Source organism: Hevea brasiliensis, chromosome 11, assembly GCF_030052815.1.
Source record: "Hevea brasiliensis isolate MT/VB/25A 57/8 chromosome 11, ASM3005281v1, whole genome shotgun sequence".
In the NCBI taxonomy this organism is placed as follows: domain Eukaryota; kingdom Viridiplantae; phylum Streptophyta; class Magnoliopsida; order Malpighiales; family Euphorbiaceae; genus Hevea; species Hevea brasiliensis.
This window is the reverse complement of record NC_079503.1, coordinates 23,201,837-23,226,446: the sequence shown is the minus strand read 5'-3', so window position 1 is coordinate 23,226,446 and position 24,610 is coordinate 23,201,837.

The following is a 24,610-nucleotide window of genomic DNA, read 5'->3' as shown; positions in this document are numbered from 1 at the left end:
AGTGCCATGTATGCTTATTTGGAGTTTGGAAGAAGGAGGAGATTAAAATTGGGAGTGCTTTTGCTTGCAAGTTGTGTTGTTGTTGAATCCAGTAGATTTTTATTGCTATATCTCCCTTTTTGTTGCCCCAATTGGCATGAGGCCAATTATAGGTGTTTTGGGACATACAAACCTTCATTTTTCAAGAAGGAACCTACCAAAATTCTATCAAAATCATGACCAATTCTCTGCCCAAACCCGGATGACCAAACACTGCTAACCTAGAAAATGACCAAGTGTTCATTTGGTCATAACTCTCTCTATACTAGTCTAAATAACCTAAAATTTACATCAATGGAAAGCTTAGACATAGAGATACACTTTTCATGCAGACCATTTGACCCAATTTTTCCTTTAACCAAGTCAAATTATTAACACAAGTTGGGTCACTAAAACTGCCAACCCAGAAATTGACCAAAACACTGTTCCTTTGGTATGCTTGATCAGTTTTGGAAAAAATGCCATAACTTGGCCTCCAAAGTTGAAAATTGAGTGAAACCAGTGCCAAAAGTTTTATAAGACATAGCTCAACAATCTTTATATTTTTACCAAGCTCCAAAACCCATTGCATCCTATGGAAAATATTAGCCAAAGTTAGGAATTGAAATCTGGAAAATGTTAAATTGAACCCAGAATGCCATTTGATACCCGTGTGTTCGTTTGACCATAACTCCCACTAGGAAATTCCATTTGAGATGTGCTAATATGATCTGGAAACATGATACTTAGGGCTACAACATTGATTCAGATACCTTTTCCAAATTCTTAGTGTAAAGACCCTAAAAAGAGGGTTAAACATATTGCCCTAAAGTTTGACTATTGCCTTTATAGGATTAAGAGTCCAGGTCAATACATTGACCATAACTTACTACACCAAGCTTGAAAAATTATGAAATTGTACTTGGGCGTCCCTAAGACATAGAGGAATAAATCTTATGAAGGAACCTAAGTCTAAAAATGACTATAAAATGATCAAATGACTGGTCAAATTTCATTGACCAGGAATTGCCAATTCTGGACAACTTAGAGGCAAATAGACCAGTTATGGTATTTTAACCATAACTTGAGTTCTATAACCCCAAATTGAGTGATTCAAAAACTAAAATTTAAGTTTAAACATAGAGGAGCAATTGTTATGAAGGAAGTGTAACCAAATAGACATCCTAACCTAGCCAAATTCCTAGATAAAAATAATACATCAAAATGAACCTAAAGAAAGGTTCATGGAAAAAATCCTATACATGGTAATTAAAACACTCATAAGGCTAATTAAATATTAAAAATGATATGAATATGTAAATTGAGACTAATGTCCTATTAATATGAAATTAATGGTATTGTTAGTAGTATGCCCTAGAGCATATCATTTAGTATGTATCTTGTGCATATTTTTATTAATAAAAGGCATTTCCACTTTTCTATTTATATAATATATTTATGTGTAATAGAAAAGGTCCATTGATATTTTGTTAGAAATATTATTCTTAAGTTGTTAAGAATATGAGTGACAATATTTCTAGCACAAAGTATCATAAATAGGTTCACAATCGAGGATACTTCATAATAAGGACATGACTTATCCAGAAAGATTGTATTCATGTTTGTTTCCAAGTTATTTATATGAGATATAAATAAGATGGAATGGTGAGTCTCATGCCATATAACAAACATGATAGGCACTTATAAATGATAAGTAGGCCGAACCAGTGACACTTATGACAAGCACATGGAGTTTACTCTTGTCAATGTTTTGTCATAAATCATATCAGTGCATATAATCTTTAGACCTGAGATAGCACAGTTATCTTGTATATAGGTAGTTTGAGTTTGATACTGTTTTCATACTTGTACTATGTATGGGTATATGGGCATGTGTTGGCTCCTGCTAGTTATATATGGAGGTAGGTGTTGATCAAGATGGAATCTGTTCCTCTAAGTAAATAGAGATAAAATCCTATGTTCATTTAATTGTTCTTGATGTTTCAAGTTCCTGGCCAGGATAGATAGATTTATTCAGAAAAGAGTTTCTGATGAGAAAAATCTTTTTAATCAAGAACTGGAATTAAAAGAGAACATAATATTCATAGCAAATGGAGTTTGACATAAACCATGACTCTAGCTTGAGTTGGGATTTTGTAACAGAGAGATTCTAGTGCATGGTAACATATGATTATAGGTTCATTTAAGGTAAACCTTATTACTAATTGGTTGGCTATGGCATGCTATGCTAGGTGTTAACCATGGTCTATGAGGTTCATAAAATGATTTAGAGAAATCATTTATAGTAAGAAAGAGTTCTGATGATATTAAGAGTTGATATCATGTCTCATTGCCAATTAGTGATGAGCCTAGTAAGTCACACACATACACAAGTTATCACCTATTTAAATATGATTTAATTAATTAATTAAAGAGTTTAATTAATTAATTAAATAGGTTTGGTTTGCAATTAGATTGCAAAGTCCCTAGCATGACTTGAAACCAAATCTAGATTATTGGATGTATAATATAAGTTAAATTTATATTTAAAGTGTTTAAATATGAATTTAATTAATGAGAAATTAATTAATAGAGATTAATTAATTAATTTATATTTGATATAAATTAATTAGAAGAAGAAAATAATTATTTTGGGTTAAGAACTCAAAATTAAGACAGGGGCATTTTGGTCATTTTGCAGTGTGACACGTGGCACCATGAGATGGTGACACATGGCATAACACATAAGCTTGCCAAATGTTTTTTAATCATGTAAGATGATTAAAATCAAGATTAAATATAGGTTTGACACTTGGCACAATGTGATTGGGTCACTTAAACCTAAAGCTAATCAAAGGGTGACATGTGGCAAGGGTTTAATGTGTTAACCTAGCTATTTAAGTGTTGTTATGAGAAAATAAAACACAACCAGCTGCCACACTCCTTTGTCACGCCACTTTGAGGGTTTTTATCTCTTCTTCTTCATCTCTTATCAATTCAAAGAGATTAGCCATCAATCTCTTGAATTAAGAACACTAGGAATTGTTTCTAGTGTCCTGTTTACATCTCTAATCTCTTAAAAGGCAGAACTTGAATTTCTAATTAATAGAAAAGGCTTTAGAAGCTGTTCAAGGGCTACCATAGGTGTTCTTGGTGTGGACAAGCTAGAGGGACAACATCTGGTATCCTGAAGACGAATATCAAAGGCGCAGACACGCTGCAGTGCATCAAGAGGTTAGTGTAATCGTTCTTGATTTAATCTAGGGTTCTAAAATTAATCTGATTAATTTTAAAATCTTAAATGGCAAATACAGATCAAAAAACATATTAAAAGAGTTTTAATATGTTGTTTATCATTGAAATCAAATAGATAAAAATAAATCTTGCATGGTGCATGTGACCCTAGGCGAAATTTTTTTGAATTCAATGGTATAATCTTATGTTTTTCACGCTTCCGTTCCTTCATGAATAGTACCAGAAAAATAGTAACAGTGAATAGTATTAAAATAATTAAAAAAGTTTAATTGCTCATAGTATACCTATACTTATTTATTTAGTTTGGATAAATTTGTATACCAATTAGGGACTACAGATAGCAGTACTGCCTACCGAGAAAATCATGAACTGACAATATATGTCAGGTATGATTTCTCTACAGGCTATATGCCTACTTACTGGCCATTGTGCCTACTTTATTTCTGGCTTTACAAGCCTGACAGTGGGTCTCATGCCCGACAGCTAGCCTCGTGCTTGACAGATGTATACAGGGTAGACATATGGCTATCTAACCCGTATACTCCCATGCATCTACCTTTTATAATTTGTTATAGGTTTCTTGGGCATTAACAATAATTAATTAAGATTGAATATACAACAAGTAAACATAAAAGTTCCCAGTAATTTTTATTATTTCCAAAGTGCAAAAAAAATGTAAAAGACCTAGAAATTATGAATTGCAATTATTATTTCAATTGTTAAATTATTATTATTATAAATTATGCACCACTAAGTGTTATGCTTAGCGTGTTGGTTTTCCATCGCGCAGTCTCGGAGATCGTATGGCAGCAAAGCAATAGTGCCTCGACAGGAGCTCGACCAAATCATCATCGACTGAGTCACCTCACCAGTCTTTTGTATTTTTGTAGGGCCCATGTATAGACTACTATTTTAGTTCATTATGTCTAGTCATGTTGTATATCATTTTGGACTTGTAATTAAACTTTGAGATTAAAATGAAAACTTGTAATTTATTATCTATGAATTTTCATATGAATGCAATAGATGATACTTCATTTTGAGATCTCATAAATAGTTGTGAATGATATGATAAAAGAGAATATAATATGGAAATGCATGAGATGGCTATGAATATGTTAATAGGTGATTAGTGGAACCCACCAGATGCTAATAAAACAGAGGAGGCTCTGTTCGAGTTTCGACAGAGATAAGCTATAAAAAAAAAATTCTACACATGGATTACTACTTTTAATTGACATTAAAAGTTTATAATAGATATGATAAAACAATATAGGGTGCTCCAGCACCAAATGTGGCACTTCTTGCTCGATTATACAGTGGACGGGTGAGGGCCATCACAAATTTTATTATAATGTTAAATTTGTTAGTAGTATGCCCTAAAGCATATCATTTATTTATATCTTATAAACATTTATTCATTAATAAAGGCAATTATTCCTTTCTATTAATATAAATTATTTATGTTTAATGAAAAAAGTCCTTTAATATCTTATTTGAAGTTCTTTTCTTCATGTGTTAAGAATATAAGTAATAGAACATACTTGTACAAGTATCATAAATTATGGTTCATAATCTAGGATACTTCACATGGGACATGATTTATCCGGAAATGTTGTCATTTATGTTTGTTTCCATATATTAGCATGAGATGCTAATGGGATGAAATGGTGAGTCACATACCATAAGACAAGCATGGTGGGCATTTATTTGATGAGTAGGCCGAACCAATAACACTTATGACTTGCACATGGAGTTTACTCTTGTCAATGCAATGTCATAAAGATCATGCTAATGCATAAAATCCCTTGACTCGAAATAATATAGTTATCTTGTATATAGGTGGTTTGAGTTTAATACTGCTTTCACACTTATACTATGTTTGAGTTTATGGGCATGTGTTGGCTCCTACTAGTTATATATGGAGGTAAGGGTTAGTCAAGATGGGATCCATTACCCTAAGTAAATAGGGATAAAATTCTATATTCATTTAATTGTTCTTAATGATTTAAGTTTCTAGCCAGGACAGATAGACTTAGCTAGAAAAGAGTTTCTGATAAAAAAGTCTTATTAATCAAGAATTAGGATTAAAAGAGAATATAATATTCGATGCAATTGGAGTTTGACGTAAACCATGACTCCGACTAGAATTGGGATTTTGTAACAGAGAGATTCTAGTGCATGGTATGTATGATCAAGGTTCATGAATTAGAGATATAATTCATATCTAGTTAGATAGTCATAACACATAATGCTAGATGTCAACTATGACTTACAAGAACTTAAATGAAATCAAAATTTCATTTTGATTTTTGGAATGGCTCCAATGTCATTGCCAATTAGTGATGAACCTAGTAAGTCATCAGAGCATTTTGATCAAAGCACACTTGATTTAATTAATTGATTAAAGAGTTTAGTTTATTAATTGAATTAACAAATTAGTTTATAATAAGATTGCAAAGTCCCTAGCATAACTTGAAACTAAATTTATCTAAGTATACAAGTTAATATTTAAAAGGTTTAAATATAAACTTGAAAATTTACTAAAGGAAGAAAATGAATTTTGGAGAATTTTAACTTGGTCAAAGTAAGAGGAACATTAATTAGTTAATAATGATTAATTAATTAATTTTGGCCTAATTAATCATGATTAATTAAGTTTTAATCTCCTGATTAATACTAAGTGTTGACAAATGGACCAATGAGATTGGGATAAGAATTTTGATTAACAAATTAATATTCACCATTTGTTAATTTACATTAAATGAGATTAAAAAGGGATAAAAAGAAGTAAATGTTGTCTTCTTCATCCATCCTAGCCAGCCATACTTTGTCTCCCTCTTCCTTAGTTTCATCTTCATCCTTGAAACAAAATTCAAGATAGTCAAGTGTTTCTAATCTTAATTAAACCTTAGGGAAATTGTTTCTCCATACTTCCAATTGGAAACTCCTTGAAATATGACATACTCTTCCTCCCTTCTTCTTAGCTACCCCCATTTGAAGAGCAAAGAAGAGTTCTTGGCTGATCAAGGTTGCTTTGGTCAAGTGCTTATGTGGACAAGCTAGAGGACTAACACTTGAGAGTCTTTACTACCCGAATTTGGTGGAAATTATTGATTCTGTGCCTTGAAGGTATGTTATCTACAAAAACCTATGTTGGTGTAATTTGGGGAAACTATTTCCTAATGGCAATCAGGCCTATATAGCAATAGAAACATGATTTAGTAAGACTAAATAATGTGTTTTTCAATAGCTTAATATGAATGCATGATGCATGGAACTTTAGGTTTTGGAAAAATTTCAAATTGCCAAATTCTGCACCTATTGATGAATTATTCCTGCAATTGGGGCATTACTCTTTCAATTGGTATTAGAGCCATCCTAATTTGCTATTAGGAATATAATACATATTGTAGGCAACTTGGGACTATGTCAGGTTGCATGGGATGTAACAACATAAGTCAAATTAAGGTGAAAATTGAAGATACACATAGTTACTGTTCGTATAAGTGGTTCGGCCAAAATTATGAACTTTGTATAGAATTTTAACTTTTTTATTTGACTTGATTAATGGTGTTGGACGTGCTTATGATGATTTCTAAAACCATTAGATAGCAAGAAAAATCACAAATTTTGAGTGAGCACCATTATGCCAAGGTGGAAGGTCCACATGGCTACTGAGGTGTTTCATCAACTTTTATGAATTTTCTTGGTGATTGAATTATTCAATCTAAGTCCCAAACTAAATATAACATGATTATGAATGTGATTCATGAGTAATTAGGTTAATTTTGAATATATGATATTTAGGATTAACATATATGTTCAAGTGTTGAATGTATGCATTGGCATGATGGGTGATCATGGACTTTAGGAGACCAATGTGATTGCTTCATTATTCAATTCTATGGGCCTGAAATAATTCATTTTAATTCTTACAAGGATTGTATCATAAGTTATTGTGATAGTTTCTTAGGTTGTACATTCATTTACTTGAGCTTGTATGCTCTTTTTTTTTTTTTTGTAATTTAATCTTAGTATGCTAAGGATACAATATGTAATTGGCTTGGTGATTCTGCAAGAAGAAATGGAATCCAAACATCGATAGAGATCAGTGGGAGCACAATACTTAAAGAGTTGAAGAATTGTGATCAAGCTTTATTAAATGGATGTTAACCTAGGATGCCCTAAATTCAATCCTTGTGGCTAGGATTGAATTCCCATAGAATAGTCCATGATCATGCCATTTACATTGCTATTGTATAAAAGTACATGTGTGATATATATTTTTTCAAGATGTATATAGGATATGCATGAAAAATGATTACTGTGCAAAGTGAGATGGACTAGTAATTAGGTAGCCAAATGATTAAGTTAATAATGGTATAATTTTGAAAATTGTATCATGGCTCTCTACTAAGGCAATTATTTAAGAAATTTTAAATACTTGCATTATTGGCTATGGTTGCATAGGGATGATGCATTTGGTTTAAGAGATTTTCTTGAAATAATTATTAAGCATAAGATGTTGTAAGTAATTAAATACTTTGGTGGACAAGAATGGATGTGCCTACGGTCATTAAGGTTCAAATTTGCATGCTTGCTAACTTAATGGGTTCAACTTAACTAATGCAAGATAGACCAAGAATGGATGTGCCTAAGGCTTTGAGCATTAAAGGCCAAAATTATTGATTGAGCCTCACATGAGATGTAATGGGCAAAGAGTTACTCACTGGTAGATTGTTATAAATCCAAGAATGGATGTGCTTGAGGATGAGTAATAAGTCTATAAGAATTCAATCACTCAATAGAAATTTAACCCAACTTAAATTTTCTGTTTCCTGCTTTGGAAGTTTAGAATCCTCTAAATTAGTGGGATGACCAATTTGATTAAAAGACTATAGTCATTTTGATATATTACTTGATATAAATTACTAATTTTAATCCTGTTATTTTTCACAGTATTTAACCTGATAAAATGAGTACAAAACAACCACAACCATCCAATGCACTAGCAGGCATACTGGATCATAATAGTTAACTTAATCTAATTTTTCTGATTGGCTAAGAAACCTAAAACTTATCCTGAATTTAGAATGTATTGAATATGTTCTAGATTCAAGTGTTCTTGGTCCCTTACCTACTGGAGCCTCACAAGAGGAATATGATATATTGGATAAGTGGAAGGAGCATGATCTAAGGGCAAGGTGCTACATGTTGGCATCAACGACAAATGAGTTGCAAAACAGCATGAGAAGATGCAAAGTGCATCCGAAATCCTCACTCACCTGCAAGGGTAGTATGGTGAGTGTCACAAGGGTTTTGCAGTCGCCGAACGATTCTCACCGAAGTGGGAAAAGTGAGGAGTCGCCACTTTAATTTTGAGGGAAATTAAAGAAAACTATTTGTAAAAATTAAAATCCGCTTTGAGAACAGAGATTCTAGGTTTGGGGTCCGTATACGGCTGGGAAAGGTGTTAGGCATGCCACCTCGTCCCTCAACGAAGGTTAAGCAGATTTAATATTGTGCTCTTTAAAAATTTATAATTTAGGGGTTAGAATGATGATGTTAATCCTTTGTACAGATAAAAGCAATATTTGATATTTCACTATTTTGGATTGCCCAAGAACATGAGTACATGAGATGACCCTTCAGTGAATAGGTGTTATGTAATGGATTTTTGTTGGGGGTTAATTTGAATACTGAAGTTGTGATATTCTCAGGGGGGAATTTTGTCTTATAAATATGAGTGCCTTGAGGAGAACTCTCCATCAAGCCTCAACCTAATATTCGGGATACTTTGGAAAGAACTCTCCCACCGATCCCTTGTGTATTAAGAATTTAATTTGAGAGCTCAGGCAAGAACTCTCCCCTAATCTTTTTGTATATTTTAATTTGAATTTAAGCTAAGAGAATTCATGTAAGAACTCTTTCCTGATCTCTTAATGTATTGCATTAAAATTTAAGTAGAGGATTTCGAGTAAGAACTCTCCTCCGATCTCCATATATTTTATTAAGATTTTAGCCAAGAATTCGAGTAAGAACTCTCTCCCGATCTCTTAATATTGTGTTAAAAATTAAGTTGAGTTCGGGCAAGAACTCTCCACCGATCTCTTAATATATTACGTTGAAAATTAAGCTGAGTTCAGGTAAGAACTCTCCACCGATCTCTTAATATATTGCGTTAAAAAATTAGGCTAAGTTCGGGTAAGAACTCTCCCCCGATCTCTCTTACTATATTAATAAGAATGTTGTTTTATAAGAACTTCGAACTAGGGATTCAGGTGAAGGATCTTTCTTGGTCCTTTTTATATGGAAATGAAGTACCGAAGACACAGGAAACCCCTGTGTAAAGCTTTTCCTAGCCTACGAGACCTTATAACTAGATGGCGGGCGATATGCCGAACTCCTTGCCGATCTTCCGTATGATTGCTTTATCAAAACTCTTTGATTTGTGACATCCGATCTCCTTTTAGGAGCTCAGCCAGGATCCGAACTTGTCTTAATTCTCAATCTATTGTCTTATCGTCTGGGCTCGTTCCGAGGCCCGATCTCATAACTTATTTATTTGACCTAATCTTGTTTCCAACCTATTCGACCTTTGCTACACCTATCTTCCTTTATCATTTTTCATTTATTCAGACCAAAAACTCTCATGTTAAAATACTCCTACCTATATTCTTTAGAGTATTTACGAGTCGTCGATGACTCAAACATCTACTCTCGAAAGGAATGAAAACTACGTGATGATAAATGGAGTTTACGAATGAATAAAAAAAAGACACAAGAAATAACTACGGACCTAGATAACCTATTCTGAGATTTAGTATGATTGGATATAAAAGAAACTTTAAAAGAAAACTGGAGAAAACAAACCAAGGATATTCAACAAAATGACAGTTTAGATGCTTACTTGTGGAAAGTTGAGGAGACAGGCAAGCTGACTTCGGTATCCACAAATCTCAGAGAGGTGAAAGCTGACAACCGAAGGACTTGAGCTTACCCAAGGTAATGGGAATAAATCGGAATGAAGTTGAGCTTGGAGGGTAATGCATAGATACTAGGGCGATTGAAATGAGGCAGAGTGAAGATGGTTTCACAGAGTAGTCCACAGGTACTAAAAATGAAAATCTCAGGATTTAGAGCTCCTTTTGATGAAATACTTCAGAAAAATGATTTCTAAAGTTTCTCAACACTTTGAAAGCTCCGAATGACAAGTAGTAAGACTGAATCAAAGTCCAGAGTCTTTTCCACGATAATCACCACCTTCTTCCTTCTACAGTGGTGCATGCAGGTATTTATAGGGAATGGGTGTCCAAAATGAAGGGTCTAGATCTTATCAGGGGGAGACAGAAGGCTTAGATTCAAAAGGACATAATCTGATGTCTGAGAATTAAAGAGAATCAAAATAGAGGGTCAAGATTCCTTTCAGAATATCTGTCCTTTCTCCCATTAATCCAATGGTCAAGGGTCTCGCCTTATGAAATGGATCCAAAGGCTGGGAATAAAAGGCGCCGAATCTGTCATCTGCTTTTGATCTGAGGGTTCCAGATCCATCCTTACAATTATAATCAACGGTGTAGATAGAGATGTACAAGGTTGCTTTAATCATTTTGGCATCTGGTGGCTAGAAGGGTGTCCTTACGAATGAGATGTGTGGTGAGGATCTGATCATGCCTGCAATGTTTTAACTAACTCGGATCTAATGGTGTGAGAAGCTAATTAAAGGCCATGATTGGTAGTTATTCTCCCTAAGTTCTCCATTTTTACGGGTCGTTCTTTGCCTTTCCGATCTTTCCATTATGACTATCCCCTTTTAGGGTTATTATTCTGATCTCTATCTCTTCCATCGGGTCCCCTCTTTTTTCTCGATCTCTCTCGTTCCTGTTCTTTTCTCTCTATCTAACTTGCATTGGTCAAAGTAATAAATTCTTCAGTTACTGATGCGTCCGCTTCGAGTTTTGTATGTAATATATGCAGAGTCCCTATATATATGCCGAGAGATTTTCCTTTGCATATTATCAACTTTCTCCAGTGAACCTTCAATATTTCTGTGACACCCCTTACACGGCTACAGTATATCCGAGTAAGATATGTCACACGGTGTACCGGCAGACTCTATTTTACCTTAATTAATTTTTGTCATAGTTTTGAATATAATTTATGAAATATAATTTATTTAAGCCATTTATCAAAAGTATTATTTATTTGAGGTTCCGAAAATTTTAAAGAAAATCCGGCAGAGTACCGGCTAAAAATGGAGAAAACAGTTCTTCGAAACCTGTGAAAAACACTTCCAATATTCATGTCTCATCATCTCAAACTCCAATATCAAAATCTCAACAACATTCTTCAATTTCAGTTCTCAATCATCCATCACATGTGATAATCAAGTATAAATCACAATTAGATATTTACTTTTCCATTCACAAATACAATTTTCATAATTTACATGAATATCAAAATACATTACATAATTCTAAATACATATGAGAAAATAAAAATTTAGTTACAAAATGATAAAATGACACCTAGTGCCCTACCAATGCACTGCAGGTGGTGAGGTGACACGGACACTGTGCAGAACTGCAGGATGGACTCACCCAGTCTGCGGTCTACTGGGCTCATGATCAGTATCTCCAGTACCTACGCGTGGCAAAAGCAACGCGCTAAGCAATAATGCTTAGTGGTGCAATAATAAAATAAAAGAAAATAGCAGAAAATAAATATGTAGTTAATGTATATGTTTTATTTGTTTTGAATTTGTATATCATTAACTTTGTCCACTTTCATTCATTTGGTTGCCCCAAAGTAACCTACACTAGATGACTGGACTGGATAAACGGGTAAACTGGCACTCGGTATCAAGTACCTCGGGCCGTCACACCATCGGTCACATATGCATCTCCCGGTGTGCAACAGAACAGCTAACAAGCTGTAAATACATCAGGCACAAGGCCAAATCTCAATGCATGGTCAGAATGGCTAAAAGCCATGAAATCACAGAATGGCATATTGCCATGTGCGATCGCTAATCGAACCCTATTGGCATGCCAAACTATCCAAACCAATCTTGTTAGGTATACTAGGGCATTTGAAACTTTTAAATTCTTCACTTTGTGAATTTCAAGTTTTGGTGTCACTATTCACCTCATTGGTCAACAAAAATATTGACTTTTAGGTAGAAATTAGGTACATTGGTTTTGGCACTCCCAACATACCACATTTTGCATTTTAAACTTGTTGGAATTGGTCACCATTACCATTTCTAACTTAAAACCAAGAGGGCAGAAATTTCAGTTTTTGAAGCCTAAGTTTACTGTTCTATTAAGCCTTTATTCTGATGGGAATTTGAAGAAATGGTAAACATGAAAGTTGTTCCTTATTTTGTCTAGTTGAATTTCCTTTTTTGAATCACTCCATTTGGAGTTTTTTAGCTCCAGATATGATCCAAAAACCACAGTTGGCCGGATTTCCAATTCTGCAGAATTACCAAATCTGATTACCATGAGCAGTGTTGTAGTGCCATTTGGGTTAGGTTCTGGTCATAATTTGGGGTAGATTTCTTCATGAAAGTTGTTTGTCTATGTCTTAACTATCTGGATTGGGGCCAACTTTTTGTCCTCTTGCTTTGGTCTTTTGGGCATGGTTTCTTCAGAAAAAATGTGCCATTATAAGCCTAGTTTCATGTCCAATTGGCCAAACACCAATTGGACCAACACAAACAAGATGTGGCGGTCAAGTGGTGGAATCACAGCCACCCTGCTGCACTCACTGGGCAGCATACTCATTCACTTTGCCATGCTATATTTCAGTCCAAATTATGGTCAAATTTCCTCAAATGGTCACTAATTGACCATTAGAATGTTCTTTAACAATTTCATAAGCCAATTCCACATTTTACTCTCAAAACCCTAGTTTCCATTATAAATTTTTACAACATACCTTAATTACTAACTCATTCACTAACCACATGCATACATGCTTTAAACATGATCTCTAATCCAATTTAAGTCCATCAAAACACTCCATCATTGTTCCTTCCTTAGGGCTACCGAAATTCATGGTAGGCATACACACAAATTTGGTTCATTTAATTCACAAATTCATGTTGATTTCAAGTCCCTAACATGGAAAATAAGGGTTTTAAGTAGATAGGTGCACTAACCTCTTGTAGGGCAGAATTTTCTAAGCTCAAACTTCACTTTCTTCCACTTTCTCTTCTTCTAATTGCTGCCCAAGTCTTGCTCTAGTGGTAAGGGAAATTTTTAGTGAAGGGAGGATAAGTTTTTAAGGTGAATTGAAGTGGGAAATGAAGCTAAAGGGAGCTTTAATGGTGGAACCTCTTCTCTCTCTCTCTCTCAACGTTTTTTTGGCTGCCCAAGGTTGAAGATGCAGATTGGTTTTTCAATTTTTTTGGTCTCTTTTATCTCTTTTAATGAGTTCAACAAATTGTGATTGGTGGATAGGTTTTTAATGACATCATATGATGTCTTTATTAGGTATTTTCTTTCATTTTCTTTTCTTTTCATCTCTACTCATTTTCAATTTAATTTTTAGTAATGTTTATTCATATTTTAGATCATAATAATTATTTACTTAACTGGACAAGTCGGCCAAAAATCGTCTCTGAAGGCGAAATGACCAAAATGCCCTCCGTTTGGCTTAACGGGTCAAAATTGTCTGTACCGATTGAAAAATTTTTCTAAATATTTTCTTGGAATTCTAATGCCATAGGAACCTCAATAACCCTTCTCTGGAGTCCCAAAAATTATTTTATGAATTTTTCCCCCTAGTCTAGGGCTCCTAGTTGCGAGAACCGCAACTTCCCTCTGGGTTACCCATCGCTTGGGCACCGGCTCATTTAACTTGGTTGTATTTTATTTCTAAAATTTTTCCTAAATTTTTCTTATTAATATTTGAGTTAATTATGGTTCCTCACTTTAGTTTAAATATTTTTCCGGACGTTCTAGCTGTCCGGACCGTCACCAGTCACCGGAACAGTAGAATGTACGGAGTTGCTACCAGGAGGGTGTTACAATTTCATTCTTCAGTTCTTTGCTTTTTCGGTAAGAATACTTCCCATGACAACCACTTTAATCTTTTTCTAAATGTTTTCTTTGTTCATTTCCCAAAAAATGAGCAACTCCGGTGATCAGAGGTTTATGAGGGTGTCATTTGATGATGGTGAGGGAACTAGACTAATTAACCGATCAAGGTCAAAACTAACTAATGCACCAATCTTAGATCAGCCCATCGGCATAGCTCATAGACCGATCTCTGACAAGAGGACTGCAAATTTCAATCTTAATATCGGTGACCGCCTCTTGAAGTTCACTTAGTTCCTTACCATCTCGAGGGTCCTGATTGTAGCTCGGTTCTGGTAGATGACATCAACAATGACGCTGCTCAATATCATGAGAGTCATAGTCAACCCACCTGAGCTGTACATCTGCCCAGTATTTATTGTTGGCTTTCTGATCAAACACATCTTTTGATTCAACTATAAGACTAGGCTTTAACATAGGCCAGCATTCCGGGCTTCAAAATAGTTTTAAGCTAGGTAGAATGTAGTACTAATTTTTAAAGATTGCCCAAATGATATAATCTGATCTTTTGAGATTGCCCAAATGATGTAATCAGATCTTTTGAGATCGCCCAACTAATGTAATCAAATCTTTTGGAAATGAAACGAAATTTTTACTTGAATGTTTTTATTTTGTTATTGTATTGGTTATTTTTCCGATCTCCGATAAGTGTACCCAGTCTGATCCCTAGATGAATCGCCATTTGCCGATCCGTGGGTTTGGAAAATTGTTTAATCCGATGACCTTAGTAGATCGATCTCATTTATCTGATTTTTTTACTAAGTTTCTGGAACCTTCTTACGACGTGTCAAGGTGGCAGCCCGGTTCTACTAACTGATGTGTCAATTGGGACTTCGTGAGCATTTAATGCTCAGACGAGTGTAAATAGGGGAAAGGTTAGTCATTTGTTTCCCTTATGTCATTTTTAGACCTTCCCCTAGTGATTTCAACGCTTCCTCTCACTTTCTAAAGTTTTCAGGCACCGATTCACACTCCGGTAAGGGTTTTGATCTTTTCTCGGTTAATTTTTCTTTTTATTTTATGAAAATGAGTGGTACCAAGGGTCAGAGAGCTGCGAGACCACCTTCCATCCATATTTCATGGACCTCGGAAGAAGGCAACGCAATTAGACTAAGCGGACGATGTGGTACACCCATCATTCCAGTTACTGGTCTGGCTACCAGACCGAAATGAGGAATGTCTTCGAGAAAGGAGAACCTGCCAGTTGATGAACTGCCATAAGTCCTTAGAGAAATCGATCTCCAATCTATAAGTCAAGAATACAATCTACTGATCGACTCTTTTGAACTGATCAGATGCCATGGCGATCTTCAAGCCAATCACTTCTTTGAAGAAGGCGATCTTATCATAGTGTATGAGGAGCAGCTGAAGTTTGGGCTCCATTTTCCCTTGGATGGATTTTACAAGGCTGTCCTAAAATTTCACCATATCTCGATGGCTCAAGTGCATCCAAACTTCTGGCGGACTTTAGTAGCCTTTAAAGACCTCTGTCGAGCCAAGAGACTAGAGCCCACGGTTAAGGTCTTTGTTGAGCTGCATAGGCTTGCCCGAAGAAAGGATGATGAATTCTGGTTCTTTCAGGCGAAGCTAAACTGCAGGCTTTTCACCGATATCCCTTCTCCACTGAAGAATTGAAAGGATCAGTTTTTCATCCTTAAGAGCAATGATCGAAATGGCTTTGAGGGAATCCCACGTAATTGGAATTACTTGGTCCCCCAAGTCCCTAAAAAGCTTACTTTAAATGAAGACGAAGACGCCATGGTGAAGGAATTAAGAACTCAAATGGCCACCCATAAATATTCATGCTTGGATGCCGTCATGGCCGAACTGAAATGGTGGATGATGTGTGTAACACCCTCACTTTAGCTAGTCCGTGCATTCGACTATTCTGGTGATTGATGTCGGTTTGGACAATCGAAATGTCTGTAAAAATATTTAGACTAGAGTGAGAAGTCATAAATAACTCAAATAATAATAAGAAAAATTTAGGAAAAATTTTAAAAATGAAATACAACCAAGTCAAATGAGCCGGTGCCCTAGCGATAGGTAACCGAGTGGGAAGTTACAGACCTCGCAGCTAAGAGCCCTAAACCCAAGAGAAAATTTATGAAATAATTTTTGGGACTCTAAAGAAGAGTCATGGAGGTTTCTATGACATTAGAATGCCAAGAAAAGGCTTAGCAAAATTTTTTGATCGGTACAGACGATTTTGGCTCGATAAGTCAAACGGAGGGCATTTTGGTCATTTCGTCTTCAGAGATGATTTTTGACTGACTTGTCCAGTTATGTAAATAATTATTATGACATAAAATATGAATAAATATTGCTAAAAATTTAATTGAAATTGAGTAAAAAAAAAAAAGAAAAGAAAATAAATTAAAATTACAATTTTAACCTCATGCTTATGTTATTAAAATACTTCCACCTAATCACATTGTGACACATGTCTTTAAACCACTTAAAATGAGTAAATGGGCAGAAATTAAAGAAAAAAAAAATCAGCTTCTTCTTTCCTTCTTCCAGCCGAAACTCCCTCTCTCCCATCCACCATTTTTCTTTTCTTTAGCTCAATTTCCCTTAGGTTTTCATCATAAAAAACCTAAGTCCCAACACTAAAAATGTCCTAGAGTCTTGCTAAGGTGATTGGTTGCCAAGAAAGTGAAGGAAAAATTGAAGTTAGCTAAGGGAAAACTCTGCTCACAAGGTTAGTGCCATATCTCTTCCTTTTCCTCTTTAAAATTGATGTTAGGAGTATGAAATGAGTTAGAAATTTAAAGAATTAAAAGAATATGTTGAGGAATTGAAAGCCATAAATTTTGGTAGCTATGAGGAATCTTGAGAAAATTATGATTTTGATAGAATTAAATTTGATTAGTAATGTTCTTGATGAGTTGTATATGGTAAAAGTTGAATTAGAAGGTTTTATGCATGAATTGAGGTATTGAAAATTAAGGTTTTGAGCTACATTAGGGTTTGGCCATATTGATGGTAAATTGAAGTTCTAATGGTCAATTAGTGACCATTTGGCTATGTTTGATTAGGAAATGAAGTGATTTGTGCCAGGGAATTGAGGTTAGATGTGCTGCTTTGTGTGCACTGCAGGTCTGGATGTGAGTCCAGCATGTTTGGGCAGCTATAACTTAAGTTGTGTAGGTGTAATTGATGCAAGGCTAATTGGACATGAAATTAGACACATAATGGCACAACTTTGATGAAGGAAACCTATCTAGAAACCAAACTTAGGATGCCCTCAAATTTGACCAAATCCAGGTAGCACCAATTCTGCCTGGGCAAAATTACCAAATGAATAGTGTTCATTCATTTGGTCATAACTCAGTGTAGAAAGGTCCAATCAACCTGAAATTTATATCAACGGAAAGCTTAGGAAAATTAGAACAACTTTTATGTAGAACACAAACTTAAATTCTGGACTTAACTAAATGAAATTGCTAGCTAAAATTGAACTATCAAATCTGGCAGAACCAAAAATTACCCAGAAATTCTGGATAAAGGCAATCCAACCAGTTATGGTGAAATAGCTATTACTTGAGCTACAAAACTCCAAATGGGGTAATTCAAAAATGAAATATAACTAGACACAATAAAGAACAACTTTGATTTAGAACACTTGGCCAAATTCCCAATGTAGAATGGCCTAATGGAACAGTGAACTCTAGCACCCAAAAACTAAAATTTTGATTTATTCTCCATTGGTTAGAAGTATGGATTGGCAACTAATGCCAACACTTTTGGGACCAAAATGTGGTAAATCTATGTGATTAAAACTCATGTAACTATTATATATAAGAAAGTCAATAATTTGATTTAAATGACCCAATGAATAGTAACCACTAAATTATATAAAGTAGAAAAACAAACTATAAGAACCATTGCAGTTGTTAATATAGGATGTGGTAGGTAAAATGGTGAATGGTGAAATTGAGTGACCCCAATGATATAGGAAAGGGTATAATAAATTAGAAAGCTATTGTAATGGCTAAGATATAGATAATGTAAATAGTTGATTTAAATTTTTGAATTTGAGTGACACTAGGATTTAAGAAAATTTTAGCTAAACTTGAAATCCATCAAATATTCATGGACTACTTGAAATATGAATAATATTTTATATAAATAGGGCAATGAATAAATGAATATATAAATAAGACTTTAGTTCCCATTATTGGAGAAAGGACAAGAAAAAGTATTTTGAGTACAATGGTGTATGAGAACCATTATTTTGAATTGTGATCATTATGGATAACATAATGAATATATAAATTATAATGAAAGCATAAATTATGTAAATATTAGACTTAGAGATTTATTTTTCTATTATGAAAAGGATTAAAATGATAGAAATTATAATTAGAACCTATAATGAAATAATGAAATAATGAAACTTATGAACATTTAATGGTACTATGTGCCCATGTAATGCCTAGATAAGTGTGTCAGATTGGATAGATTGGCATGCCAACAGGGTATTATTTTACCAGTACTGCAAAAGGCTTTATGCCTGTATTCATGGCTTTACGCCCGCACTCATGGCTTTACACCCATACTCATGGCTTTTATGCCCGATTATGTGTTATCATGGCTTTTTAGCCATACTAACTTCATACATGGTTGATGTTTTGCATCCCATGATATGACGGCCCGAGGCACCGCGGTGTCCAGTGCCAACGACCCATTATTCAGTTTAGTTAGCCTATCATAGGTTACTTAGGCAGTGAAATTTATTGAAATAAGTTAAGAATACAAGCAACTGAAAAAAATTAGCAATTAAATAAATGAGAAAGAATATTTAAAATAAATTAGATTAGTTATTTAGAAGAAAGAATTGAAATAAATTTGAACGATATTAAAATTTAGTTATTATGAAAGAATTGAGCACTTCTGAAGAGGAATAAATTAGAACAAAGGATAGTTAATACTAGAAGTATTATATGAAATTAGATTAAATTCCACAGTATCCAATTTTTGAACCATTTCTTTTTTTTATTATATATTATTTTCTTGTTATATTATTGCACCACTAAGCAGCAATGCTTAGCGCGATGAATTTGTTTTCTCACGTAGGTACTGAAGGTAAAGCCCAGCGAATATTAAATAGAGATTTTAGAGTTTTGATCTGTAGAAGTGTCTAAAGTATTCAAGGTTGTCACCTCCTCAGCAATGCATGTAGATAGGGCCCATATAGGTCATAATTTGTATATTATATAAAATGCTTAGTTATAGTATTGTAATGTAAATTATGAAAATGTAATTGATAGGTATATGATGTAAATTAATAAATCAGTTAATTCATATGTGATTAAATTATATCTCATGTAAAGTATGAACTTTATGTAATTAGTTGTAAATCATATAAATTAATAGAAATATGAGAATTGAAATATATAGATGATGCATGAAATGATGAGATTTTTATTGTAAAATATTATTAAAAATTTTAAGCAGGTGAATAGTGAATCATGTCAAAAGTATATAAAATAGGGGAAACTCCGGTAGTTTCCCCATAGAATATGAATTATTTTTAGAATATAACGAGTTTAAAATTATTAAAGAAATAAAGTATGATAAGTTAGGGTGCTCCAACACCGAATGTAGCACACCTCACTCGGCTGCACTGTAGACAAGTAAGGGGTGTCACAATGCGGCTGATCTCCCATAAAGATTACGAGCTTCAGTTTCTAACCTCGGTCCTACTCATTTTCACAAAATAAAAAGGAAAATTAATCGAGAAAAGATCAAAACCCTTACCGAAGTGTGAATCGGTGCCTGAAAACTTTAGAAAGCGAGAGGAAGTATTGAAATCACTAGGGGAAGGTCTGAAAATGACATAAGGGAAACAAATGACTAACTTTTCCCCTATTTATACCCATCTAAGTATTAAATGCTCACGAAGTCCCAAGTGACGCATCGGTTAGCAAAACCGGGCTGCCTCCTTAACACGTCGCAAGAAGGTTCTAAAAACATAGTAAAAAAATTGGATAAATGAGATTGGTCAGCTAAGGTCATCGGATTGAACAATTTTCCAAACCCACGGATCGGCAACTGGCAATTCGTCTAGGGATCAGATCGGGTACACTTATCGGAGATCGGAAAAATAACCAATGCAATAACAAAACAAAAACATTCAAGTAAAAATTTCATTTCATTTTCAAAAGATCTGATTACATCAGTTGGGCAATCTCCAAAGATCAGATTATATCATTTATGTGATCTCTAAAAATCAGCACTACATTCTACCTAGGTTAAGACTATTCCGAAGCCCGGAATGCTGGCCTATATCAAAGCCTAGTCTTATGGCTGAATTAAAAGATGTGTTTGATCAGAAAGCCAGCAATAAATACTGGGTAGATGTACAGCTCAGGTGGGGTGACTATGACTCTCATTATATTGAGCGGCATCATTGTTGATGTCATTGACTAGAACCGAGCTGCAATCAAAACCCTCAAGATGGTAAGGAACCAAGTGAAGTTCAAGAGGCGATCACCGATTTTAAGATTGAAATTAGTGGTCCTCTTGTCAGAGATCGGTCTACGAGCTATACCGATGGGCCGATCCGAGATCGGTGCGTTAATTAGTTTTGACCTTGATCGGTTAATTAGTCCAGTTCCCTCACCATCATCAGATGACACCCTCATAAACCTCTAATCACCGAAGTTGCTCAATTTTGGGAAATGAACAAAGAAAGCATTCGGAAAAAGATTAAAGTGGTTGTCATGGGAAGTATTCTTGCTAGAAAAGCTAGGAACTGAAGAATGAAATATTGTAGGTTCACAGGAGAAAGCATTGCAGGCATGATCAGATCCTCACCACACATCTCATTCGCAAGGACACCCTCCTAGCCGCCAGACGCCAAAATGGTTAAAGCAGCCCTGTACATCCCGATCTATACCGTTGATTATAATTGTAAGGATGGATCTAGAGCCCTTAGATCAAAAACAGATGATAGATTTAGCGCCTTTTATTCCCAGCCTTTGGATCCAATTCGTAAGGCGAGACCCTTGACCGTTGGATTAAAGAGAGAAATGACAGATATTCTATACGCAATCCCGACTCTCTATTTTGATTCTCTTTAATTCTCAGAATCATATTATCTCCTTTTGAATCTAAGCCTTCCGTCTCCCCCTGATAAGATCCTAACCTTTCATTTTGGACACCCATTCCCTATAAATACTTGCATGCAACACTGTAGAAGGAAGAAGGTGGTGATTATTGTGCAAAAGACTCTGGACTTTGATTCAGTCTTGCTAATTATCATTCGGAGCTTTCAAATTGTTGACAAAATTTAGAAACTAGTTTTCTGAAGTATTTCATCAAAAGGAGCTCTAAATCCTGAGATTTTCATTTTTAGTACCTGTGCACTACCCTGTGAAACCATTTTCACTCTGCCTCATTCCCATAGCCCTAGTATCTATGCATTACCGTCCGAGCTCAACTTTGTTTCGATCTATTCCCATTACCTCGGGTAAGCTCAAGTCCTTCGGCCATCAGCTTTCACCTCTCTGAGATTTGTGGATATCAGAGTCAACTTGCCTGTCTCCTCAACTTTCCACAGGTAAGCGTATAAATTATCATTTTGTTGAATATCCTTGGTTTGTTTTCTCCAGTTTTCTAGTTTCTTTTATATCCAGTCACACTAAATTTTAGAATAGGTTATCTAGGTCCATAGTTATTTCCTGTCTCTTCTTTTTATTCATTCGTAAACTCCATTTATCGTCACCTAGTTTTCATTCCTTTCGAGAGTAGATGTTCGAGTCATCAATGACTCATAAATACTCTAAAGAATATAGGCAGGAGTATTTTAACATGAGAGTTTTTGGTCTGAATAAATGAAAAATGATAAAGGAAGATAGGTGTAGCAAAGGTCAAATAGGTTAGAAACAAAATTAGGTCAAATAAATAAGTTATGAGATTGGGCCTCGGAACGAGCCCAGACGATAAGACAATAGATCGAGAATCAAGACAAGTTCGGATCCCAGGTGAGCGGCTAAAAAGAGATAGGATGTCACAAATCAAAGAGTTTTGATAAAGTGATCATATGAAAGATCGACAAGGAGTTTGGCCTATCACCCACCATCTATTTATAAGGTCTCGTAAGCTAGGAAAAGCTTTACACAGGGGTTTCCTATGTCTTTGATATTACATTCCCGTATAAAAGGGACTAAGAAAGATCCTTTACCTGAATCCCTAGTTCGAAGTTCTTATAAAACACCGTTCTTATTAATATATTAAGAGAGATCGGAGGAGAGTTCTTAACCGAACTCAGCCTAATTTTTTAACGCAATATATTAAGAGATCGGGGGAGAATTCTTACCCGAACTCAGCCTAATTTTCAATGTAATATATTAAGAGATCGGGGGAGAGTTTTTACCCAAACTCAACCTAATTTTTAACGCAATATTAAGAGATCGGGGTAGAGTTCTTACCCGAATCAAGCCTAATTTTTAATGCAATATATAGAGATTGGGGGAGAGTTCTTACCCGAATTCTGGCTAAAATCTTAATAAAATATGTGGAGATCAGGGGAGAGTTCTTACCTAAATCCTCTGCTTAAATTTTAACACAATACATTAAGAGATCGGGAGAGAGTTCTTACCCAAATTCTCTTCGCTTAAATTCAAATTAAAATATACGAAGAGATTGGGGGAGAGTTCTTACCTGAGCTCTCAATTTAAATTCTTAATACACCAAGGGATCGGTGGGAGAGTTATTCCCAAAGTATCCCGAATATTAGGTTGAGGCCCAATGGAGTTTTCTCCTCAAGGCACTCATATTTATAAGACAAAATTCCCCCCTGATAATATCACAACTTCAGTATTCAAATTAACCCCTAACAAAAATCCATTACACAACACCTATTCACTGAAGGGTCATCTCATGTACTCATGTTCTTGGGCGACCCAAAATAGTGAAATATCAAATATTCCTTTTATCTGTACAAAGGATTAACATCATCATTCTAACCACCAAATTATCAATTTATAAAGAGCACAACATTAAATTTGCTTAACCCTCGTTGAGGGACGAGGTGGGGTGCCTAACACCCTCCCCACCTGTATACGGATCCCGAACCTAGAATCTCTATTTTCAAATTGGATTTTAATTTTTACAAATGGTTTTCTTTAATTTCCCTCAAAATTAAAATGGCAACTCCTCACTTTTCCCACTTCGGTGAGAATCGTCCGGCGATCGCAAAACCCTTGCGACAATGAGCATAGTAGGCATGCGAGATATGAGATATCAAAATAGCTATGTAGAATGAGGATGACTAAGGGACTAAATATTGTAGACCATGTTCACAAGATGATCCGGTTTATTGAATAACTAAAAAATCTTGATTTTTAACATGGACTTTCAACTACAAATGGATTTGATCCTTCAATCCCTCCCTGAGTCATTTGGGAATTTTATTATAAATTTCTATATGACAAAATAGGAATGTACTTTGGCTAGGTTGTTGAACCTACTTGTGATTGCCCAAAAGAACATGCCCGATAATAAAGGAAATAAGGCAGCTTTAGTTGCTTCTTCTTCCACTAGAAAGTCCAGGAAGAAGAAAGGACATAAGAAAAGGAAGCCTTCTATTCCTAGACCTTCAAGCTGAATAACCAAGTCGCAGAAAAAGAAGAAATATGAAATTGTTCCTGACAAAGGACATTATTTTTATTGTCAGAAAGACGGGAATTGGAAGAGAAATTGCCTTGAGTATCTAACAACTCTTAAAGATAAGAAGGATAAGCCTTCTGAAGGTATATCTATTCCTTATTATTTAGATTCAAATGATACTCTTAGTTTATCTACAGCTTAGGCATTAGATACTGGTGTGAGTTCTTGTTAGTAGTATGCCCTAGAGCATATCATTTAGTATGTATCTTGTACATGTTTTTATTAATAAAAGGAATTTCCACTTTTCCATTTACATAATATATTTATGTGTAATAGAAAAGGTCCATTGATATTTTGTTAGAAATTCTATTCTTAAGTTGTTAAGAATATGAGTGACAGTATTTCTAGTACAAAGTATCATAAATAGGTTCACAATCGAGGATATTTCACAATAAGGACATGACTTATCCAGAAAGATTGTATTCATGTTTGTTCCCAAGTTGTTTATATGAGATATAAATAAGATGGAATGGTGAGTCTCATGCCATATGACAAACATGATAGGCACTTATACATGATAAGTAGGTCAAACCAGTGGCACTTATGAC